This window comes from Dipodomys merriami, unplaced genomic scaffold, assembly GCF_024711535.1.
Source record: "Dipodomys merriami isolate MVZ:Mamm:240054 unplaced genomic scaffold, mDipMer1.0.p SCAF_283, whole genome shotgun sequence".
Classification (NCBI taxonomy): domain Eukaryota; kingdom Metazoa; phylum Chordata; class Mammalia; order Rodentia; family Heteromyidae; genus Dipodomys; species Dipodomys merriami.
In genome coordinates, this window is record NW_027204304.1 from 166,033 (window position 1) to 179,235 (window position 13,203).

Sequence of the window (13,203 nt, forward strand, 5' to 3'; positions counted from 1 at the left end):
AGTAACAGGACTCAAGAAACAAAGGACAGCCAACCATTTTGTCATGTCATTGCTAAATGACTCCATTTTCTTGACTATATATATGATAGATATACACACACACAGAGGGAAGCCAGGAAGAGGAACAGAATAAGTGGAAACATCCTACAATAAGCAAAAAGAAAGAAATTTAAACATCACCAGATGTGGAAAAAATAACTTGTATTGTCAAAGCTCATAGAATTCACAAACTATATAAACCATGATAATGACAATTTGCCTTGTGAAAGTTAAAATGTGATCATGACTCTAAGTATCACTATTTCACAATACTGTAAATATGTGAAATTTATGTAATCACCTAATCTCAATTAAATAAAAAAAGTGAGAGAAGGGATGGGTTAAGAGAGTGACAATGTTGTCAGACACTTTGTACTCATATACTATTTTGTAGAATGGGAACTTCTTTGTACAACTACTTAAAGATAATTATAAAAAATAAACTAAATAATTACCTGGGGCTGGGAAGGTGGCTCAGTGGTAGAGCTCTTGCCTTGCATGCCTGAGGCCCTGGGTTCGATTTCTCAGCTCCACTTAAGCAGAAAGAAAAAAGCTGGAAATGGCGCTGTGGCTCAAGTGGTAGAGCGCTAGCCTTGAGCTGAAGAGCTGAGGGACAGCGCCCAGGCCCAGAGTTCAGTCCCCACGACTGGACCCCTCCCCCAAAAAAGAATTAGCTGGTTATGTTGGACATAATAACATCAGTTTGCTTTAAAAAATGATAAAGATTGCTTTTTTCACTTTCAACATACTGTTGGATGGAATGGCATGAGAAGTGATTTGGTAAGAGAGCCTGGCGTTGCTCTTCATTTTACTGTATGAAACAGAATGCACTACCAAGAGAAAGGAAAAGTGTGTGCTTAAAGTGAGGTACTTTCTGTACTAACTGCTCTGACAAGTAACAGATCGCTGTCTGACCAGAGATCCCCGTGGACCAGAGATCTGCATGATATGCATGGTTGTATAGCCTCTGCGGGGTCACAAGTGTAGATTCAATAGCTCATGCTTTTTCTTTAGGGAGAAGTTGGGGAGTGAAGGCTCCAGCATCAGGCTTGTCCCTGTCACTCCTTTTCTCTGCCCTGTCTCAGGACTCCTGGGCACCCAGATTTGATGCAACCACCCTGGGAGGAAACGTGAGCTCAGTGTGTCCTGTGGACATACCCAATGTTTTACTCTCTGTGGGCAAGCAGTCACCATGAGCTCTATTCACTGGCATCTCTGGTGTCTAAAGTGAGGTCCCCAGAACCTCCCCTGCCTGATTCTGTGTGTTTTTCCAAGGTGGGTTTTATTTTATACTCTGTGTGCTGGTCATTTAAGTTCTGACTTCACATGGCTGTGGCTCATTGCTCTGTGTGACTCCTGGTGCACATGGACTCTGTGACAAGTAGGGTGACCAATGAGCATGAGGTACCCAGCAGCTGTCAGACACTGAAGTGGAACTAGCCATGCATCCAGGATGAGGATCCTTGCTCTTAGTAGTTGGATTCATTACATTGCTCTTGGCCCTAGTGTCCTGGGTTGGCTGTGCTGGTCTTGGGTGGCAGGTCAGTATCCCATTCATGGGGCTAGGAGACCTGGTAAGGCCAAAGAGCTATGTTCCTAGGGAATCTTATTTATTTATTTATATAATTATTTATTTATTTACTTATTATTGTAGGTCATGGGGCTTGAACTCTGGTCCTATGCCTGTCCCTGTAATCTTCAGCTCAAGGCGAGTGATCTATCATTTGAGCCACTGTGCCACTTCTAGTTTTCTAGTAGCTAATTGGAGATAGGTGTCTCACGGACTTTCCTTCCCAGGCTGGCTTTGAACTGTGATCCTCAGATCTTACCCTCCTAAGTAGCTAGGATTACAGGTATGAGCCACCAGCACCCAGCCCTAGGGATCTTATAAGGGCATCTGAGCAGAAATTTGGGTGAAATGGATTAGAGGCTGAAGGGTAGAATGCACAGTATGGTGTCAGGCTGGCTGGCAGGCAGTGCTGGCAGCTGCAAAGGGTTTTCCTTTGGGAGCAGATTATGGTTCTATGGCAGTGTGGACCAGCTGCCTGACTCCTGCCAATTGGGTGTCTTTTTCTCCTGCTCCTGATAAGCTGTTGATTTTGCCTTCTCATTTCATTGTTTGTTCATGTCATTGTAAATAGGCCTCTGCTATTCTTTCTTGGCTCCCCTGTAGTTCACATGCCACCTGCTGGCTGTTCCTCTTCTTCCTCTTCAGTATTTTTCAGTTTTAATCAGGGCTACAAGAAGATTTGCAGCAAAATCTTAGCACAGTGATCCCTCAACATAGAGGGGAGGGGTGCAGACAGTATCCTGCAGATTTTAGGAAGTTGATGTTTGGAAGGCAAATGTTGCCCACTGCCCATTGTACTCTGGTCCCATAGAATATCAGTGGTCTTGGGGCACACTCTTTCAGATGTTACCATTTTCCTTCTTTGAGACCCAGTTTGCTGAATGCCTGCTGCTTGCTGGGCTTGCTGACTCAGTGACTTGGTGTCTGTCCCAGATGCAGTGGGTGTGGGTCTTGAAAGGTCTCTTCCTTAGAATTTGTATGGTGCCTGTGTAATCTAGGCTCCCAGCTGTCTTTGTGTAGTCACTGCACTACACACACTGAGCTGTGGGTGAACAAGGGAGGGGAAGTACACCATGCATCCTGTATCAAGCATTGATGGAGCCTCATCCAAAGGCCATTAAGTCTTTTGTAAGAGCAGTTCTTTTACCAGAGCATTACCAACAGCCATAAGTGGATGTTGTTGAGTTTTCTGCCATTGTGATCTCTATGGCTTGACCTGTGTTACCGATGAAACACATCCTGAAGTAGTGTTGACTGAATTAACTGTCTTGCATAATGTTCTTGGTTCTGTGGAGCTAGAGGTTGGACCTGCTGATGAAGCTTGTGCTGCTTCTGCTTGGGCTGGTGTCCTAGAAACAGCAAACTTCCTGAGTCATTCTCAATAGCAGGAGAGGGGATAGGCCATATTAATATTCAATTAATGTCCTTATCTCAGAACAAACAGAATGTTTTCTTTATGGCTGTTTGTAAGATTGTGGATCTGGTTTTTGACAGCCCTTGATCAGGATCATGTGTCACAATATAGTGGTGGTGTTTCTGTGTGTGAAAAATGCTGGGGCTTGGACCCAGTGCCTTCTGCACTCTAAGCACTCTACGACTGAGCCTTAGTGGATGGATAAGAAGGTCTTTGGCTGGCTAGGCAGCAAGGTAACTTTTTCCATGATAAGCAAAGTGATTGCAGAGTGTCAGTAGGAAGTTATTGAGAAGGAGCATGTATTTGCATGCATTTCCCTTATAGGGTTATCATGGAAGGCTGTTACTCCTTATCTTCCCCATCTTTTGATTCTTTTAAGGTTTTATAGAGGCAGGTTACCATCTATCAGTATTTGTAGATGAATGTGTCTCCCTCCGGTTCACTTCTGAGTGGAATTTGATTATAGTGTTCAGAAACTTTGTTCTTTTGCAACTCTGAGCCTGTGTGTTTTGGCTGAGTCTGATAACAGTCCCCCTGGTTCTGTGGCTGAAGATAAGGCAGTTGTTCAGCTGCTGTTCTGTATGGGGCTCAGGAGGCCTGACCACAGGATTTCTGCTCTTAGTTCTCACTAATGTTTGGAGGCCCAGGCACTAGGCACCCTGTGCATACCCCGAAAGCTGCCTTTACCTCTGGCATTGGCTGAGCCTTCAGCCACACTCAGTCAACATAGTGACCATGAGGGATGGGCACTACGCTTATAGAGATTGTGAAGAACCAGGATTAAGAAGTTTGTGCTGGAATTCCAGAGACTCTGCAATTTGTGGTTCCTCTGCTTTGCTGGAAATACAGGTCTCACTTTGCCAAGTTGGTGAAGGGATTAGGGCCTCTTATGACCAGTCTGGGTTCTGGGGTTCAGCATTGTCACCTGTGTCCAGATTGGCAATGAGTGAATGAGAGCTATCTGTGTCTGTGGACATGTGCTTCCTTTACCACTGAGCTTGGAGTATAACAAGCAACATGTGACTTCTCCCTAACAGACAAGGATATTATCACAGCTTTGTACCAGAAGAACTTGAGCTCTGGCTTAATCTGCTCCAATGTGTTAGAAATAGGACTTGAACACAGGCCTGTATGTCTTCAGAGTTTTTGTGCTTCACCCAATGGGAGAGTCCAGGTTACTGAGGAGCTGAGCCTGTTCTGCTCATTTCTGTTCCTCAGCAATAACCTTTGGTCAGTGTATCCTGAGCACTTGGCTATGCAGCCTTCCTCTGTGCACTGTCAGGTAGTCTGTAGAACCACCTAGTGATAAGCTACTGAGTGATGTGGGCACAGGTACTGTGGCGTGTCAATCTGCTTGGCCACTTTATTTAACCCTGCAGGGTTCTTCAGAAGTCCCATCAAGTCAGCCTCCAATTCCTACTACCCAAGCCACAAAGTAAACTCACTCTGACCTCCTAATGGTGGCAGTTGGTTGGCAAATCTATTGTTGCCACTGAGTCACTTGAAACCTGGTTTTCTTTGGATGCTTACAGAACCTCCTTAGGTCCATACTGGGCCATTCTTCTGGGGATGCTTTTAGGGAGGAGATGCATTCTTGTCTAGCAAAGGGGCCTTAGGATGTGGATAGGAGGTGGTAGCTCATGACCTTTCACATTTCAGAGATTGTTCACTTGCTTCCCCTGCTGCCTCCCAAAAAGTGATACAGTCACAATTTAGTGCTCCTTGTCCAAAGTATTGAATCCAGAGTATAAAGTACCTTGTAGCATAATGAAACATTGTCACTTTTATTAGCCCATTAGTGTGTGAGTTAAAGTATTCCTTAGCTGTCCTCAGATCAGCTAGACCAGTCACAGGTACCCATAATTAATAATGCTAGGAGGTACCTGTGCCTCTGAATGGCTGTCCATCTGTGCCCACAGTGATGATTGTGGTGAGCAACTGCTCACGATGGTGTCTAAGCACGCACTGCCCATGTTTGAATCTCAGCTTTGTCCTTGAAAAATTTAGACTCTGAGCAACCTTCACCTTTTTCTGATTTTGTCACCTCGCGCAGTCCGGTAAAATGTTCTGGAACATGGCTCACAACTCCATGGTCAGAACACAGAAATACAACCTAACTGAAATGTGAGCAAAAGACTTGTACGGTCAGCTTTGACCACCATCAAATATAGATGACAAACACATGGCAGGGTTTTGGATGCCATTACCTATTTGAAGCACACTGGAGGTGTAACCTCAGACCTCACAAAAATTTGCACTAACAATGTTTGTTATAGTGATATTAGTTAAGATCAGAGAGATTCAGACATTTCATCTAATGGCAGCAGAGTGCAAATGGTACACCCACTCTAGAAAAATAGCCTATAAGTGCAGCTTCTCTTTGGCCCAGTGGTTGTTTTCCTACCCCTTGCTGGGGTAGTACTAGGAAAAACGAAGGAACAAGATACAGTGAAATCAGCAGTCCCTGCAGTGCTGTCCCTCACAGTCATGCACAGTGTGATTGCATGTGGATGGCAGTATTGAATGGGTGACATTATGAAAAGTAAGTGCACATTGGCATGAGTTAAAGCAGTAGGAAGGGGAGGTTTTCCTTTCAGCAGCATGGCTTCTCTGCGTCATGACTGTCTGGTTCAGCATGAGATGATGATTGTGCCAACACTTTGTCTGATGCTAACAAGCTGGTAAAGGCTTCGTATGGTCTCCAATGTTTTCCACAGGGGCATGCAGGGCTGTAATTCTTTCAGACTGAAGTTGCCACCAGCAACCACAGAATGGAAATCAACATAGTAATGGGACTGCTAAACTTAGAGCAAGGATCACCTGGCCACAAAGATAAGAAAAGTAGGACTCCACCAAAAAATATTTTCAGAGATATTAACTATCCCAATTACCTGATTTGAGTGGACATCTTATCCAATGGCCACAAATCTGTCATATCTCTGTAGAATTATTACTATTATTATTTCAGTGCCAGTTGTACAGCTTAAACTCAAGGCCAGGAAACTGTCACGGAGGTTTTGTCCTGAAGGGTGACACTGACTACCTCTTGAGACATGTCATTTCTTCTGGTTTTTTTATGTTTAATTGGAGGTAATACTCTGAAGGACTTTCCTTCCTGGGACGCCTCTGTCACATTGCATGTGACAGAGTTAGATGTTGTGATAAAACTCAGTATGGGAGTGGAGCATATATAGGTGTGGAACAGACATTTATGGCTCCTTACTAAAGTCACTCTTAATATCCCCCTGTTCTTATTCCTGTGAAATTCTATCTTTTTTCTAATTAAAGACCTTGTCTTTGCTTCAGTGCCCTGAAGGAAGCCACCTGTCTTTCACTGAGAATGCAGAGGGTAGACATGGCATGTGATGAACCTTCCTCTAGGAAAGCAGGCCCATGAGGAGCACATTGCAGGATGGCATCCATTGGTGAGCAAAACAATGGCTGGCAGAATTCATGCCACAGCAGAACCAGTCAGGTTAGTCAGGTTCAGTCAGGGAGGTCAAGAGGTTTATGTCTGGTGGTGCCAGAGGTTCCTTGCTCTGTTTCTGCTCACACGTGAATGTCTAAGCCAGATGCAGTGCTTTCCACAATGAAATATCCATACCTGTTTTGTTGAGTAAAAGGAAGGTTTTTGCTAGGGTTCTTGCAGTCTCTCTGACAGAGATTGGGACTGTCCAACCGCTTCCCCCTCACCTCCCTTCCAAAATCTAATGTTCCCCTCCCTCACACACTATTTCCTGCTAGCCATGGACTGGAAATATACATTGGTGCTGCCTGCAAGGACATTCTAGAGCCTTCTAACCCCTTGGACTTCCCAGTGCTGTTAGGAGTAAGTAGTCTTGCCAAGATATCCTGATGAATTGTGCAAAAGTCCCTGTGGCAGGAAACCCCAGCATTGGTGCTGTTATTAATTCAAGTGACCTATTTCTTCAGAGCTTGGATGGGTTCTCCAAGCTAGCACAGATTCATCTAGGGAGAGTTCTCCCAGTGGTCCGTCTACAACATTCTACATTCTCTTCAGTGCTAGCCAGCAGCTTCTTCCAACCTACCTGCCAGGATGCTGGCCAGAAATGCTATCTGAAGACTGTGTGCATTGGTTTGCACACATGCTAGTTGTTTTGTAGGGGCTTGTGTGTGTGTTAGTTCCAACTGTTCATGTGAGGTCATCAGCAGAAGATAAGACATGGGCTGGCCATATCTTTAGACAAACAGGCTCTCCCTTCCTCTTTCCCCCTCATAAATCCCTGTGTGACAGAACTGCTGATAGCACTTTATGTGAACTTTGGGCCCCAGGATGTCTCCCCAACATGTACCCTCCAGAGTAGTTCTCCTTGCATTGGACTGGGCAACAACTGGAGTAGGCCCTTCCCTCCGTGTTTTCCTTTGCACTCCTGTCCTCCAAAATTCCCTGCCACCTTAGGAAGATGCCCTGTGAGTTCGGTTCTGAGTTCCATTTACTGTTAGGACACAGAGGCCTGTGACCTAAATCAGAGGTACTACTCCTACAATTATGGGCAGATAACAGGCTACCAGCAAAAAGGTAAGGAATCCAGAATAAGGAAGGTGGATGGCTTCTTGACTGCCAAAAACAAGGAGGCAAAGAGTGGGGACGTCCTCTGAAGGGTAACTGTTCAAGGATTGTGTTTCCTAGTAGACAGTGCCAGGGGCTGCACCAACTCAAACATGATTTGGGGCCACGGATTGGAACTTTTTTCCACCAGAGAGAAGTCATTGTGTACCAGTTTTTTCTTGAAATTAACAATAAGAACAGTAGAAAGAAAGGAAACAGTAGGTCATATGGGAAAGAAGGCAGAGAATTAATGAGTAAGAGGGCAGTCAGGTGTGTGGCAGGGGCTGGTGCAAGGTGGGGCTTAGTTCTGGAGCTGTCTGAAGAGCCCTTAGGCAAGATTCCCTGCATGCAGAAGCTTGTGGTCAGTGCATTTGTGGTGATGGCTGTTGCTCTGGTGTCAGTGGAGCTGGAAGATGGTGCAAGCCAGTGCTAACAGCAGTGCCGGCAGAGCTCAGGAGATCAGTCCCCAAAGGATCCACATCAGGCCTTCCACTATGCTGCCTCCCTCCACACACACACATTCTCCTTCTGGTGTCTCTGCCATACACAACAGACAGTATTCTGCCCTTGAATGGCTTTCACCTGTGTGTGTGTGTGTGTGTGTGTGTGTGTGTGTGTGTGTGTTTGTACCTAAGGCTGGCTATCCCTTCTTTGGAAGGAACAGCACCAAGCCAGTCGCCTTCACCTGCAGCCTCACCTCCAGATGTTTCCACTGATATGGGAGGACAGAGACTAGGAACTCCATGGGAGAGCCTCATACAGGAAGATGCAGCCAGCCCTTCCTTGCATGTGTTTATATAACTGCTAGGTCTGAAAAGACAGGGAGTGGCATAAAGCCAGAAAGAAGCATTGGTTGGGAGGGGATGGAAAATGCTGTGTGGTAACTGTTGAGGCTATTTGTGGTTACATGGTAGTTTGTGGGCCTGGCACCTTCCCAGGCAGCTTCAAGTCCCACAGACTTGCAGGGTTGATGGCTGGAATTTGAGTGAGTGGGTGCACCTGGGGGCTTGTAAGAGGAGAGATGACAGAGAGGCCAGTGAAGGGGTGAAGAGGAGTGAAAGCTGGTTCTGCAAAGACCTACATGTCCACTTGGGTGAGACCTGGATGTGTTCCAGCTGACCAAATCAGTGAGAGCCTTGCAGGACAAGGATCACTTGGTCACTCACAGGGCCTGTTTGCTGGAGCACCGTGCCTCCATGGGGCCAAAAGGGTTGTGGATACCCCCTGGGCATCTGCAACAAGTACCCTTTGTTACTGTCCATATGGTGTACATGTCCTCCATAATCATGAGCACCATCATCCCATTTTCTCTCCAGGTATGGGCAGAATGTCTTGGCAAAGTAAGACCCATTTCCCTGGAGGCTTGCTGGCAGGAGCTCAGAAAAACTCTACCACTTTTAGAAAGGGGAACTGAGGAGGATCATGGGATAAACACACACACACACACACACATACACGTGTGAAAGCCTACAAAAGGTGAGGAAGGTGTTCGGCCCCTGGCAACAGAGCTGAGAGGCAGTATTGGGCCTGGGACTGGCTAGGAGGGGAAATGTCAGAATTCAGCCAAAGCATGCCAAGTGAAATGCAGATGGGTAGAGGCAGCTCTTGTGATACCTCATTTCACATGTGGGCATCAAGCTTCTTTCTCCTGTGATGAGTGTCTAAACTGGGGGAGTGTTGGATAGTGGGCATGGAGACAGGGCCAGGATTACATTGGCACAGGGCCCTTTTCAGTGATCTCATTTTCAAGGATGTCTGGGGAAGGAAGGAGCCTAGGGCATTGTGGTAATTGCAGAGAAAGCTCTGTGTGACTGTGTCTAAGCCCGACCCAGTGTTAGTGTGTTGTGTGGGAACAAGTGTGCACACACACTCACCCAAGTGAGTGACCAACGCAGGTGCCTAGTGGTCACACTGAGGCAGGTGGAGGGTCAGCTGATGTTTGCCAGCCGGGGTCAACTCCTGTGCACAAGTCTGAAAAGACCGGGGCGGCATGTGGGCAGTAAGGAGAATGAGGGTGGGAGGGAGGGGAATGGGGTGGCTGCTGTTGGGGCTGTTTGTGTCCCCGTGGATGCAGATGGGCCTGGCACCTTCCCTGACAGCAACAGAGCCCATAGACTTGTATTGTTGATGGTAGGTTGGCATGGCATGCTTGTGGGCATGTGGGATGAGAGATGACAGTGAGGCCAGAATTGCCTCCCAGTGTCAAGTGACAAGCTAATCCAAGTGAAGGCTCTGGGACAGCAAGGACCCTGTCTTTTGCTGTCTGTCCCTATGAGGCCTCCCACCTGTCCCAGAGGGGGAAGGATGATGGGCCTGTATGGGACTCACAGTACTGGGCTGGCCAGTAAAAACTTCCATGGAGCTGAGCGATGGGAGCAGTAACTCACCAGCTAATGCCTCCTATACTGTGTCTAAAATGAAACCTTGATTCTTGTCGATAAAGATTACTGCCCAGCTTAACTCAATTTCACACTCTCAAAAGCTACCACTGAGAGATCATATCCTATGTACCTTGACAGCAGTGCCTTGTCCTGCTGTGTCTGATACCTCAGGCTTTGGAAAAGGAGGATAAGGATAGTGCGGATTTTCCATGGACTGAGCTTCCAGTTGTGCTTCTGCCACTCTGCTGGTCCTCAGAGCTGACCTATGGGCAAAGGATGTCTATATTCCTGTCTAGTGACCTGGGCCAATTCAACCTGACCACACACAATGGGACCACAGATCTCTACACAGATCAAATGCCTGAATGTATGTAGGTGCAACCTGGAAAAGGCTCATCTTCTGTGTGTCTGCTTCCCAAGGGTGTAGGCATCACTCAGAGACTACGAGCACATCTGGTTCAGTGGCCCAATACAAGGGCCTAGCCCCAGACTCCAGTGAGCCCTCAGACGTCCTTTCCCTGTACCTTCCCTCTTCACTCATGCCATGTGCACAGGCCAGAATGCCACCACTCCCTCATGTCCCAACCCTCATGCTCCTGCATCCACAACCCCATACAGCCAAGCCCAATCCTACCTCTGCTACCTCAACCTCAGGGCCCTCACGATTCTCAAAACCCCTTTCAGTCTTAGCCTTGAACACTAATCTCTCTGCCTTTGGTCTCGCCCACTGAGCTCACTTAAACCTCAACCTACTCAAGGCTCCTTGTAAACTGTTTACATCCTCCTGTTCCTCATTCTGCAGTGCCGCTTTCACCACTCGCTACCAGCTATCTTGCTTGTACCCTGCTTATGCAATCTGTCCCCCAAACTCCCTTCCCACTAATGACAAAATGCTATTTCCTAGTGGAAAGAATGCCCTTCAGCACTTGGTAGGGGTAGGTGAAGTTGCCCACCCCCACTCAAGAGTCTGACCCTGGAGAGCATCTCCATGGCAAACCCACCTGGCATTTACTACACCATATCTTCCCATGACATAAGTGTTCTGCCTGCAGGGCAGGTCTTGATGGCATTGGACTAGAATAATTGCATGTCTGAGGTCCAGAATGCCTGACAGCCTACACCTTGGGCTACCTTTTGCCACTAGTAACAAGCAAGTTTGTCAGGACTTACTTTGTCATTTCTCTGCTTCTGGACTCTGAGCTCCTCCAGGACCAGAGACATTTAAGCTTATAAGACAAAAATGCAATGCCCAGAGGTAGGGACAAACCACATCTCCTCCTTGGGCTGCCAGAAGGAAAGGACCTTCCTCACCTGCACCATGGCCTCCACACCCACTAAGCCAAAAGAGCCAGAGCTGGGTAGCAGCTACCAGGCCATCAGACAGGGCCAAGTCGTCCCTCCAGATAACTCAGGGCTCTGTTTAGAGAAGGTCTCTGATCTGTCAGCTCACAACCTAACCACCTCAAGTCCAGCTGTAACCATGGGCAGGATCACAGGTAAGCAGGAAGTCCTCAAGAGGGATTTGGCAGCACTCCCTATGAACTGTCCTCGCCTGTGCCAACACACATCACATGAAAGCCCCCCCCCCAACTCCAGAGGACATTCTTCAGCAATCCTTACCAACTCCCAATGGCTATGCTTTGGCATAGATCAGAATCCACAGATGCACAGTGTGATCCCCTATTGCTAGCGATCTCCAGTATCAGAGCAGCAGAGGACATGGCTGGGTGTAATCCAGAGATAAGTGCAAATGGGGAAGGAGCCTTGCGACCCTAGCCCCATCTCTGTCCTCAGCTGTGGCTTTGTCAGTCCCTACACATCCACATCGACTGAGGCAGTTCCTCCACTAGGTGTCCTCCATCGTCCCGACAGAGCTGGTCCTGGGCACACATTTGAACAGCAGATTCCTTGAGGTCCACGGCCTGACTAACAGGTCCAAGGAACTGCCAAAAATACTCTGGTTCTACCTGAGAAGCATGGCTTGTGTTCCTTCTGAGAAGGAACAGACAGGGAAGGGTCCCCTGGCATAGTGGTGGGGAAACAGAAGTCATGACTTGGTCCATATCAGTGGACAGAAAGATTAAAAAGGCTCAATGGCAGTGCAAGACTGAGGTACTATTGGTGTCTTTCTCATTGTAAAGCACCTTGATCAAGTGGCTAGGTCCTTTACCTCTGAAAGGAGGTCAGGAAACAGAGCTTGTGTCTATGCTGTCCTCAGAATGCTGGGAATTGAACTCAGACACTTTCACACAGTAGAAACCTGCTTTAACCACTGGTCTACCTCCTCAGTCATTGGCTTTCTTTTGAGACAATCTCACTATGAAGTTAAATCCTGGCCTCCAGCTGCTCTCTACCTGTCTCTTCCACCTAAGTACTAGAATTATAGATGTGGCCCAGCCCATCTACTCTTGTTTTCCCCTTGAGATCTGCTTAGAGCCAGGTCATCTTCTAAGTAAGAATTCATCAAGGCAACTTGGATGCAGAAGCATTTCCCTGTCCATCCATGGCTGGCTCAGTCATCTAAGTCTCTACATGAAAGTCAGGCATACATCCATGCTGCGCATCTCCTGGATCTGCCTAAGATGCCACTCCTGTGAATAAAGCAAGGCCTGGTCATTCCCAGAGAGGAAGAAGCCCCAGAGAGTACACTATTGATCCCCTAGTGAGGACGTGGCTAGTAACACAAGCCCTGAACATGTAGACTTTGCACCAAGACCTCAGGTGAGCTTCTTTTATCCTGAAGTGTGAAGTGGTGGCCTGATTATCTAGCACTTATACCAGTGGGTTGCAAGCCCAGGATGTGGCAGGTAGAAGTGCTCATGTACAGCAACAAAGTCCCATTAGGGACTGGCCTAGCCACCCACTCCTTGGTCTAGCACATATAGGTTTTTTGACAGTGTGACAAAAAGGAAGAGGGAACAGAGCCAGCATTCCAAGAGAGGTTTTCTAGGTCTCTGAGGCTCAGCTGTGCTCTCTGCTGGGCAGTGGCCCTCAGGATGTTGGCATAGATGCATTAGAGTCTCTGGTGTGCATGGTACATGAAACACTTTCAGCTTTTGCTGGCTGCAGAGCAGGCCAACCTGCAAGCAGGCAGCAGGCAGCAGGCACAGCCTGGCACACAACCAAAGACCCTGATGTAGGCTACCCAAGGTAGAAGGTGAAAGGTAAGAGTGGGTTTTACAGACACACACTGAGTCAGAGATCCTGAGGGAGGAACCCGACCAGCTGT